Source organism: Leptosomus discolor, chromosome 1, assembly GCF_034619465.1.
Source record: "Leptosomus discolor isolate bLepDis1 chromosome 1, bLepDis1.hap2, whole genome shotgun sequence".
In the NCBI taxonomy this organism is placed as follows: domain Eukaryota; kingdom Metazoa; phylum Chordata; class Aves; order Leptosomiformes; family Leptosomidae; genus Leptosomus; species Leptosomus discolor.
In genome coordinates, this window is record NC_141391.1 from 116,365,415 (window position 1) to 116,378,241 (window position 12,827).

Consider the following 12,827-nt stretch of genomic DNA (forward strand, 5'->3'; position numbering starts at 1 on the left):
TTTGCCTGAAGGCCCCTTAATTTCAAAATTATAATAATTTGGAGGGAAGGGGGTTGCACTTTCCATTTCAAGGGAGGCTCCTGCCTTCCTCAGCAGACACCTGTCTTTCAAACCAAGACACTTAGGAAAATAAGCGTGGAAATAGTCTAGCACTGAGTTTTGTATTTTCAGCAATATTCCAAAGCTTTCTGTAAGCTTTCATTATGTACAAATCATTACATATAGAAAGAACCAAGTACCCTACTCTTGTCCAGCTTCTATCTCACCTCACCAAAGTTCTTGATAGAGTATTTTGCTATTTCGTTAAAAAACCCAGTCTTGATAAAGTCCAACCTATTCTTATTGCCACCCCCCTACAGGATTTGATTTAAGCTAATATATGTACTTTTTAACAAAGGGCAAGAAAAGTGCATATGCTGAGTTAAAACAGAGATATGTCTTTTCAAAGCAAAGCATTTGATTACCTTAATTTCAAACATTTATCTTAAAGTTAATAGCAAAATATAATTGTCCATTCTCAAAAGCATACTCAGCTAAAGTTTAAACTTTGCAGAACAGTAGGACTCATCCCCCCTACCTCATAGTCACATTCCCAGTAAAAGCCATGCCACCCATGAACAACAGGTTCTTAGCAACAAAGTTAGGTACTCCACATCAGATACTGCCTCACCATTATGTACAATATCCACAACATGCATCAAGACCATCTTTACTTTGCTTCTTAAAACAGCCTTGAAAGTCACACAACAGCGACGTGGAGGCGACTAACAAAGTCAAGACCCTGGGGTGCCGACAGTTCACATGAGAGGCTGCTGCAGCAGCCCTGGGTGAGGCTGGAGTCCATACCCTGCACAACAACACTTGCAGAAGTGGGAGAGAGGTGCTACCTTCATCTGCACATAACCTGATCAAAATGGAAATGTAGCATCCGTAAACCATCTTACCTTGACTTCACTGCAACAGATGAGAGGAGATACACTGCAAACTCAGCTGTGCTTGCCTTTTCCCTGGCATCCAACAGGCCAAAGCTTTTGCCTACAGCTTGAACGCCGCCACTTCAGGTGCCAACTCTAAAACTCCTGTCTTCTTCTCTTTCAATAGCTAAACTTCCAGTTGCAGAGCATCCAAAGCGAGCTAACAACTCGCCCAAAAGGACTAGAGTTGCCACTAAGGTTTGATTTTTAAAGACATGCTGTACTGCTGAAGTAGAGAGCCCAGCCACCCACCTGACCGAGGCACGCTGCAGGCACTACTGCCCCCACCCTCCTTCAAACAACCAAACCCACCTCCTTTGTTTCTATTCCTTTACAGAAATCACCTGGCTATTTCCCAGCTGGATTTGATAGCAAACAAAGCCAGCTGGCTCCCTAGGCTCAAACTCTGCCTAGTCTACAAAGCAGATCAAATGTTACATTTATAAACTCAAAATATTGTATTTATAGGTTCAAATGTGTTTTATTATTAACTGCAAATGCTTTCCCTCATAAAAACCTTCCAACAGATTGGTGAATGAAGTTTCTATGTTCTCATATGTGTACAAAAGTTGAGGAAACCAACCTGCAAGTCTTTTGGTGAACAGCAAAATACACTTAGGAGGAATCTTGGTTTTTACCTAAGACTTTCTTTGTTCTTTGCTGTCCTGGTTTCAGCTGGGATAGAGTTAATTTTGTTCCTAGTAGCTGGTATAGTGCTGTGTTTTAAATTTAGTATGATAATAATGTCGATAACACACTGATGTTTTAGTTATTGCTAAGTAGTGTTTTTATTAAGTCAAGGACTTTTCAGCTCTTGTGCCCTCTCAGCGAGAAGGCTGGAGAAGCACAGGAGGTTAGGAGGGGACACAGTCAGGACAACTGACCCAAACTGACCAAAAGGATATTCCATACTTTATGAGGTCATGTCCAGTACATAAACTGAGGGGAAAGCTGGCTGGGGATCACTGCTTGGGAATGGACTGTGCAGTGGTTGGTGGGCGGTGAGCAATTGCATTGTGCATCACTTGTTCCGTATGTTCTAATTCTTTTACTAGCAGTGTTGCGAATCTGCAGTGGTAAGAAAAACTTATCTACACAAAGTTAGATAAGTAGAGACATCCTTTATTAACGATGCACACCGGGGACATGGGATCCTTCCCAAAGAAGTCTGCCTGCATGTTGCAGTCAACAAATATTTATATATTAAATTCACACATATTCAGTCTATACAATGCATATTCATTATCATTCTCTCGATGATTGGTTCTTCTTTTCTTGCTTCTGATGCAAGTTAGCACGCAGCCTCTGTCGTAGCCTTCTATTGTTCCTTTTTGAGTAGGTGGTGTAATTTGGGTAGGTGGTCCGTGAGTCGGAGGTCTTGACCACTCCTGAATTGACTGTGTATGGTCAAGGGACATGTCCTTGGCTCGTAAGCTCTTGGCTTGTACCTACTTTGGTCATGATTCAAAGATTATACACAATGAGTACTATAATAAATCCTATCTAGCAGACACTTTAGACAATAATACATTATTCTTGCTTTTAATCATTAATACTTACTGGTTAAGAAACACCTTAGGTCTGGGACTTTACAGGGGTGTCTTAGCAGCATTGGCAATACAAATTTTATTTTATATTTGGTCATTTATTCCATTTGAGCCTTATTTTTCCAAAATAATGATTAGTCTCTCCTACAAATATCCACTAATTAGAATTCTTGATGTTCAAATCAAGATGTGAAAAGTAAGGGGATTTCCAAGCAGTATCCTAAAATCCTGAATCTAGTGATTTCTGCAACAGTAGTACCACTATTGTTATTTTCTTCCTTTTCTGTCCTATTAAACTGTCTTTATCTCAATACAGAAGTTTTACTTTTTTTTTTTTTTCTTATTCTCTCCCCCATCCCACTGCAGGGAGTGAGCAAGCAGCTGGGCGGTGCTAAGTTGCCAGCTGGGGTTAAACCACAGCATTGCAAAGATACTTTCATAAAAGTAACAGCAGCTAGTCAATGGTTAAAGTTCAAAGAAAGCAGCAGCTTAGCTTCACATAGACGATGCCAGGAGCAAACTAATGAACCACTGATTACTCCTATATCAAAAAAAATCTTAAGATTATGGATGTGAGAGATCTCCTAATCATATTTTATTATTCCTCCTGAATGTTCTAGGCTGTTCTAAGACAAAACAGGAGTAGGAAGCAAGAGCTGCCCTTAGGTGTATGAAAATTATTTTGAAAGATTGTCCCTACTAAATGTTAAGACCAAAGGTTTTATCAGAGGTGAGGGAGTGGAGTGGAGCCTGAGAAAGCTAAAGATTTTCAGGGTAAAAGCAGAACTGCCAGTAACTTCCCCAGTCTTCTTGTCTTCGGAGAAAGGCAACTGTCACTAAAAGGTTTCCCTCCATTTTGAAGAACTGGGAGGCTGACTATAGAAAACAACCATGAACTTTACCAGCCTCAGATCTTGGGGATCTCATACAGTATGCAGCTGGTCAATATAAATTTGTTTGATTATAATTCTTTTCAGAAAACACACTAACCACCAGTACTTCCCCATGACAATCTCACCATCACTTACAAAGTTACATTTAAATAACTTTTGAAAAATAAAGTCATAATCTAGTGATTTATTTAGAAAATAACACAAAAGAAACTTTTCCTATATTCTTTCAGCAAAACTTTTTACAATTTTGAATTCATCTGAGCTTTGAAAGAGTATGCTTATTCAGGAACACAGGAAAACATACAGACAAATTGGTGGGGGTCCTAAAACATGATTTACACTTTTACAAGCCAAGAAACTGCAAAAAAAAAAAAAAAAATTACACATTTCAAGAGATGTAGCTTGATGACAAATCTGCTTTTTAGAAAACAGGGACTTTTAAAATCTCAAACCCATTCATTTGATAGTCTGTATTCAAAGCAAATCCACCAAGCTCTTGCACAAAAGAAAGTGAACAATCAGGCAGCTACGCACTATTTATTAATGATACAAGAATATATTGCAGAGAGTGGGATCTTTAAAAGCAAACCCTGTCATGGAAAGGATGCATTTATTTAGAAGCTGTTAGAATATTTGTCTCATCTGTTCTTCCATATCCTCACCTGAGCTCAGCCTGTTTAAGAACAATGCAATCAGTCAAGTTGTTTAATAATGGAAGATTCAAAACCTTTGCAATAAATATGTCCCTGGGCTTTTCATTTTCCAGTGGAATTTTCTAAATATGAATCAAAGCAGCAGAAAACAAAAAGATTCAGAGATGTCTGAGCAAACCCTAATAATTTTAACTTAAGTTAAACATCACCTGTCTTGTGAGGTCTATTTACTTTTTAGTCAGTCAGAACCACACACAAAGATTTCTTTAAGAGAACCAGTAGCAGCTATTTAGTGCCAAGCTGGGTTGGAAATTTATCAATATCTTTCTGGATTAAAGAGTATAAGGGAAGGGGAGGATGATTTTTTTCAAGAAGTCCTGCAGTCTTAGTGGAGGTCAGCATGAAGTGGAAGCAAGCAGTGGTAAATACTGATCTAGCTATGGAAAAAGTCATATTGGTCTCATTCAGTCAAAATCCTCACAAATGTCCATGAAAAGTGCAAAAAAAAAAAACTTAGAGCAAGGGATGTTGGACTGGACAGCACTGAGACAAATGGATATACACCATTCGGCCACCATGAAAGGCATGCTTTCCTTTAGCTATTGCGCCTCTATTGTTCAGCTCTCTTTTTCTCCAGCATGGATCCTAAATTCATTTGGAATGAGATTATGGAGATACCTCCTCTGTCCTTCCTGATGACTGAAGTAACATCTTGTTCTTTCCTGCAGAAAACAGATCTAACTACTCATAAGATCTAGATTTTCAGACCCACTTTTTTTTACATCACTTAGCAAGTTGTCGTTAGTTTTGAAAATATCTCAAAGATGACAAAGACTCCTTCTCAGTGAAAATGGCTGAGCCCCACAGACTTCAGTAAATCTACAACAAATCTGAACCAGAGCAAAATCAGCCTGCTTACAGAGACGACACCCTAGGGCAGAGACCAAAGTAATTTATTATCAAAATAATTCTGGTAGCCTATTAGCAGGGAATAAAGCTCTGTGTTTTCTAGGCAGGAGTCTGACTGAACAAAATGCTTTTGAGATATCCAAAGAGAAAGACTGTTGTAACATCAGAATGTGTTATGGGACATAGTTTACCTCTTGCAGTTAACATTGCTTATATGTGCTCATTCCCAAGGATTTTGAAATATCTGCATGTAAATTTGAGAAAGTAAAGGCACAGCTTCTTAGTACTGATAATATGGAAGGGAAGTTCTTCATTTTAAGTAGGTGGGAATTTCCTTTCCACTGTTCTCTACAGCTTTGTTGTCCTCAGCTGATATGGTACATTATGTATTTTTTAACTCTGTTGTTATTTCAATGTTTGGAACCTTCTCTTTATAAAAAAGCAGCAAAATTGTTTAGGTAAATAGAGAGAGCTTTAAGAGGTAAAAAATTCAAGAAGTTACATCACCTGCCACTGTTTTTGTTCTCTTTTATGCTCTTTTGCTAAATTTTACCTAATTAGATGGGAAGAAGAGATTGTTGCTTACCAGTAGTATCTGCAGTCATTACACAGTAGACACTCCATCTTTGGTCAGTGCCCTCAAATACAACTTTAGTAGAAATCATTCAAATGAAAAAGACAGGAAAAATAGAAACAAATAGCAACACCACACACAGCACCACCCCCACCCCCCCTCCAAAAAAAGATGGTATGCCAAAGGGACAAAGAAATACAGAAATCACACAACATGCCAGGAAAAAATCCACTCAATAAACAAATAGAAGAGCAACAAATTAGAGAAAAGACAATGCCTGCAGAAATTAAGAGAAAGCACAATAAAGTGGAAGACAGCAGAGACTAGTCCATATCCTTTTCTTCAACTGAAATTGCTTCAGATTGTGCTGAAGTGAAACAAAATATATTTTTCTCTCAACTGAATGCTGTCTTTCCCTATTCAGAGCTGAATTCTGTTACTGGCACTTTGGCATGCATTTAAGTAGACACTATGCTTTTTCTGCCATTTTCAGAAGTCATCCCTATGCCACTGAGTTTTTTTTATCAGCATTGGCACATCTCTGCAAGCACCGCTGACATAGTTTTCATGATCAATATTTATGCAAAGCATTCCTCTTTGGGCAAAACAATACACTAATTTTTTTTCATTACTGAGCTGAGGCCTGAAGTTGTTGTTTATACCGGTTTACATGCTACAGCAAGCCTTTTAGCTTGAGGTATCATATATATTTTAATGACATGCTGAGCAAGAACACTGTTACCTGCAGTTATCGGCTACTGTACACCATTTTGCCCTGTAATTAGCATTTCTTCCTTTTACTAATCAAACTCATCCTTTTCCAGTGGCATACTGCTCTGATGCCAGCCTCTGTGTGTTTATGTGCATGTGTGCAAGCGTGATACCAGCAGCTGAGACAACAGCGGCATCCAGCCAAGCAGAAAATACAATTTCCAGAAAACAAAAACATGCATTCCCAGAGACAACAATCTGCCTAAAGAAGTAATCTGTTAAATATAGTTACCCAGTAATTTAGCAGTGAAAATGATCAAGATTCCTCTAGTGGCTCTCATCTAAAGGTTCCTTCAGACCCCTATGTTGTTTGTTATATTTAACAATAGATTTGATACCTACTAAAGGCTGACATATCCACCTAATCTCTTAGGCAGTTATCACTTCAGATTAATAAATGTTTTGCATAGTCTCTAAACTTTAGAAAAATATGAAGTATGGAGGACATCCTCACTTTTGAAGGAAGGAGGAAAGCACAGGGATTTTGCTGTCTTCTTTAGTTCTTTTCACTACGTAAACAGACACAATGATATATGTTGGCTTGAAGAAAGCCACTAAAACCCCAGTGGACAACCGGAATGGAAGTTACTAAATCTCAGAAAGAGGTATTAACTTCTTGTTGACATAATCGAGCTGTAAATCAGCATATAAGCATCCTTGTCCTTCCTCTCAGCTCTGTGTCATAATTAGTTTTCACATTCTGGAAACTGTAATTAGTTTTTCTGGTAACAGGAAGTTTCATGGGGTTGTTCTGAGTGACTTCCTATTGCATTCTTCTTTTCCTGTCCATCATGAGGCAACATTCATGCTTTTTAAAGTCAGAATCTCTTTCTTGTTCTTCAGCTACCTACTGCTGTACATCTCCTTTCCCACTCTGTCCATAGAAGTTGTGGCATTTCCTTTTTCCAAGAGGGAGTCTTGGCCTCTCCATTTTTCTTTGGAGAAGAGTTACACGCCATGCCCTGCCCTATATATGATACTAAATCTGCTGTGGGATGTACTTGAGCTTAATCCAATGGCCTCTGTGACAAAAACAGTTTTGAATACGTGGAGTGTAAGTATTATTTACAGAGGATAAACATTTTCACATTTTTCCCTGTACACAGCAATGAGACACATGCATTTCATTAAGCAAAAATGATTGTCTGTTTTCCTAAGCAGCAATCTTCATTCTCACTTAATAGTCAGCCTTTAAGAGAACTGAGAGTGTTTTAATTAAAGGATGCAAACAAATAGTCTGATTTCAAGAGATGCTGAGCACCTGGTATTGCAAACCACAGATGGTCTGTCACTGCCCCTGCTGAACTGCTCCACTGACTCTCATTAAGGGCACACCACAGCAGCACTGTGACGGCTATGCAAGACCAAGTCAACAAGGCTACATTCCCTACGCTCTAGACACTGTAATGTAAATAATAGCATTATAACCCCTGTCATCTAACTGAAGTTAGCCTGGCGTCTGCATATCATATTTTATCCCAAATGCGCAGGTATTTATAGTGAAGTAGAAAAAGCAAGAACTGTGAGGCATCAGTCCCTAGGTTGTCCTGGGACTTGGCAACAGCTTCTAAAGATGGCTCTGATGCCAAACACTGGCACCCGCACTGCAGGTTCAGCAAACTCCTTCTCACCTCTCCTGCCCACAAAGCCATCCATTGAGCCCTCTCACGCTGCTCTGAGGTGGTTTTGTCCTTGGGCTGAGCCTGCTCCAAATCTCTGTGTCACACTGATTCAGTCTCGCTTCACACCATACAAGATAGTCAGGATATATGCAATAGACAGATATGGTCAAAAAGGAGAGCAAAAGCATAGAGGGATTTAAAAAGGGGGAAAGATCATCAACTAGAGCTCTTCTAAGAGCAGAGTAATAAAAAAGGAAAAGGTACGAGTATCCCCTGTGATGCTGTGCCATAGCCCTGATAAATCTCTCTGCCAAGAAGGAGCTGCTTCTCCAAGACAGTGTGGCCCTAGAGGCTAAACAGCAACTTTTACACTTACCTTTCATGAACCCAGTGGGAGGAAATATCTTCTGGCAGCACTGTCTGCCATGTTAATTTCTTACGTCAGTTCAAGCTATTTTGTCTTGTGCTTGGTGTCTTTGGTTACCTCCACACAAACACGGTCCAGGCCTCTTCTCCACCCCCCCGAAAGCAAATGCATTGTGTCCAGGGGTGGCTCTGATGAAGGGCTTAGTGGGGCTTATCCCCATCACAACTGTAAAAAACTCACTAAAACCCTCTGTTTTATGACTGACATGCAGTGGCAGGATAAGACAATGGAAGTAAGGTAACAAGGAGGTATCAGGTAACAACAGAAGCAGCAAATACCAAGTTACAACATGTAGCAGCTTGCTACCACGTGTAACTAGTTTCTACAGCAGGGTTTTCTTGGGCACGGGAGGGGGGGGGGGCAGGGGGGGAAGTGATCGGCAGTGCAAAACAGTTCACAGAGCTCCCATACTTTAAAGCACCAGCACATTAGCCTTCACTGGGAATTTTACTGGCTATCCCCAAGGTCACAGAGAATGGGAATGTGGCAACTCAGGCTGAGATGACAAGGTGCATGCAGGAGAAAGCTACAAAAGCCTTTCACAAATGAATGGCTATTTTTCTGTGGTGTTGTTTTCTGCTACATAACTAAACGCTCTTGTCTTTTTAGCATTATCTTGGTACTGAATAACCCATATCATTCTTACCTGGTACAATACTCTTCTCATGACCCCAATGTATTATGTGCAGACACATGCGTTACTCCCTGCTACAAAATATTCTGCCAAGATCCTCACAGCTAAAATACATTAAAGAAGCTACTGACTGTGTGTATATGCAGCCAACTTCAAATCCACCCTACCCCAGTTTGCCATAACTACAGTGCTCAAGAGAAACAGCCCTCGGCTCATGCTCTCTTCTGAACTATGCCTGGGCATCATCTCAGAGTGCTAGTTAGCACAGGCTACCATCACCCCGCTGTGAATGTGATATAAATTAAACAGCATAGACAATGATATGTTCGTGCTCAAGTCCTTGCTCTGATCCTGCTTTGTTTACTGGAGAGATGTGGCTCTTTTAAGTCTGCACAGGCATATCCTGAGCTGAGGAAGGAGAATGGAATAGTAGCTACCCATTATCCTCCTAATCCATCTGCAGCACAAAAGTAGGAGCTTTACCACAGTCTTCACCAGCATGCTATTATACTCTTCCAGAACAAAAGTCTTTCTTTTCTCAAACCCATGCCTGGAAAGGTGAAGTATATGAGGAAAAAAACCAGCATCCCCACCTGATTAACCTCCAGACCTGTGGATGTGATCCCAGCAGAGAGGAAAGGTGGCTGTCAGCAAACCCCAGCCATCAGATGCACATTAGTGAATGGGAAAGGATGAAGTAGAAGGGAACAACTAAAGCTTCTTAACATCCCTGGAAGGAAACAACCCAGAAAGAAACAGAACCTGCATACAAAGGAATGCCACACAGGATATACAAATTATCCACTTGATTTCTTTCACAAGGAGGATTTAAATGTGATGAAAAAAACCCCAGACTTTCTGAGGTATCAAGTCTGTAGTGTCAAGAAGGGAGGAGAGCTTACAAAGCATGGTGGCTTACAAACCAACTCCAGTCCTTCTTTTACTCCATACTGACGTGAGGTAGTTTGCAGACAAAGAGGAAAGCAACCTGGACTTCATGGCTGGATAATGGTATTTCAAACACTATGGTGAACTGAGGATTCCCTGCCCCACTCTTCTCCCACACCAGCTCATTATTGTCTACCACACCAGCCCTGGGGAGGGAGAGCTGAGATGCTGGAGAGGCCGTTAGCTGGCATGAGCAGGGAATAAGTAAATCTATAAATTGCCTTTCTTCCCAAGGCTCTGAATGCACTGCAGGGCAGTGCTGCCTTTTTGATCCTACCCCCGACTCCACCCCGCCACAAGGTGATAAATGCAAAAAGTTGAAAAAGGCCATCTCTTGTAGCGGAGGGTGACTGTGATTCATGCCAATCTTCCATAGCCTGGCTGATATCTTCAGATGAAGATTTTCTGATTTAGTTTGTGGAGACTTCATAGTAAAATGGACAGAAATCCTTCTTGGGCTTCTCCTAGACACAGATATACCTGAAGAATTGTCTCTGAACAAATTTCTGAGATGCTGGCAATTAATTTTATCAGCTCAAGCAAGAAGCTGGGCCTGGCATCATCACTGGTGATGAATGTTGTTTGGAAACAAAAGATGGGGTGTGGAAGGATATTTACGAAATAAGGGACATGTGAACAATCCAGCCTTTCCAGAGAGCCTGGGCTGGGACGTACCAGAACTGCGGAAAGCATAAACAACTTCCGGTGCAGGGGGCATGAACTTCTTACAGGTGCAGGAGAAGAGACAGCCGCCATTAATGATGCAGTTTTAATTCTTGAAGAAGATGGGTGTGAACATTTGTGAACGTGACTTGAACATGACTCGTAATGTGGCCAACCGGGTTGGACTATGTGCCGATTATTTGCAATGAGGCCAATCAGTATGTATTGGGTGTGGTCGAGGGTTATAAATTGCACTGGAAACACGGAAATAAAAGTTCATTTGTTAGATCACATTGATCATGCCAGTGTCCTTACGCAGCTCCCGCAATGGGGAATGTAATCCTGAATTCAAAGAACCCAATTATTTTATCATTCATCTAAGAGGATGTTTCCCTTTGCATCAAGTCTCTCAGAAAGGGACTGAAATGCATGTCACAAAACTCAACAGTGTTCTGCATCCACACCAATTTTTTATTTGCTTTTAATTTATCATTCAAACAATCCATTATTATTGTTTGTGCTGTCATAGTGTTTTGGAGCCTGAGTCCAGGATCAACACTTTAATGTGGCAGGTACTGTGGAAACTTAGGGCAAAAAGACTGTCTCAAAAAACTTGAGATCTAAGTACATAAGAAGTGTGGGCCTTCTTCATCCAGTAAATGTAGTGGCCCTGTATGCAGCTATTATTACCTGTTAATTGATTTTTTATTTTTTTTTTCAAATGCAGGGGATTAAATAGCTTTATTGAAACTAATGCAAATATCACTTAAGCTAAGTAAAACCATTGCTTGACTTTCAGTTTGACATATACTTTTTCTAAACATAAGTTTAAAACACTCAAAAAAATACTTTTTCATAAGCCAAATGGCTAGATGTGCTGTAGAACAGCTTGCTGGAGGGATAGAGTGGATACGAAAGGTATAAATGTATTAAAAAAGTGTTTGTAGATACTCTTATAAAAAAAGATCCCTCAAGGTGATTACATACAAAGACACAGCTAGCGTTTCAAACTTGTATTGCCAAACTTCAGCAAGATGAGAGGGTGTAACAGGAGAAGGATCTCTCTGTATTTGCCCAGGTCTTACACTCTTTTCCTAAGGACACACTGCCAGCTTTCCTCAGAGTGAAGATAATGGACTTAGAGGGACTTGCTGCCTGACTCAGTATGACTCTTCCTATGTAAAAGAACACAACAAAAAAAATTTAACCTGAAAAATAACCTTTAAATTGCTATCTGTTATAATCAAAACAGAAAAGCCCCTTCTTGCTACCATCGAAGCTATTGCTGTGAGGCACACCAGCTGATCAAGATGCCACTACACTGAGTAGGGGGCAGCTTTGCTCATGAATTACAATCTGAGGATGAGCCACAGTTTGAAACCGAAAGAACACAGAAAGAACAAAGTAGCAATGAGCAAACCTGAAGCAAACACCACAGGAAGCAAGAGATCCTAAGGAGATACTCGAAGGAGGAGCTGCAGAGACTACTTGCTCACACCGCGTCATCCAATGCCCTCACATGCTGTTTTGGGAATTACTAGAGAGTTCCTACCACCAACAACGTCACCCGAGCCGTTTTCCCTAGGAGAAAATGTTTTTAAAAGGTTTATAGGCACTGCAGAAAATTCGTACACTAAATTGTTAGTTCTAGAGAGGCACTTTCACATTCCCATTAGACTGAGTGTAATGGCAACAATCTGAAGCCAGATGCAGACCACAGAGCAAACACAGGTTAATCATAAATAGTCAACTCTTACTCATCAGGAGCAGTGCACAGAGCAGGACTGTTTTGCTTAACCTCTGCTATTTCTAAGGTCACTTGTGGTATAATTAAAACTTCATTCATTAATTCAAACAATAGCAGGAGATACGTGTGACTGGTAGCTGAGGTAGGAGAAGACTGTATTCACTAGCGCCAAAGCCTGCAAAAGAAAAGCCTGTGTTCAGCTCATATAAAACTGGAACTTAAAAAGCCTGCAGAAGACAAGCGCTAAGTAGCCTCAGAACCTGTCAGCCACCAAGTGATCCAGGAAGACTGCCTCTAATCAGACAGGAAACTACAAAGTGGGTGTGTGATGCAGGTAGTTGTTAAGAGTTTCTATCTATAAAGGTTTGCCTTTTTGAATAACCAAAGCTGTAAATGAACTCCTAACACTTTCAGCTTTTTTAAGCTTTTACGGAAAAAAAAAGTTTGCGGTAGCATGTAGGGGCT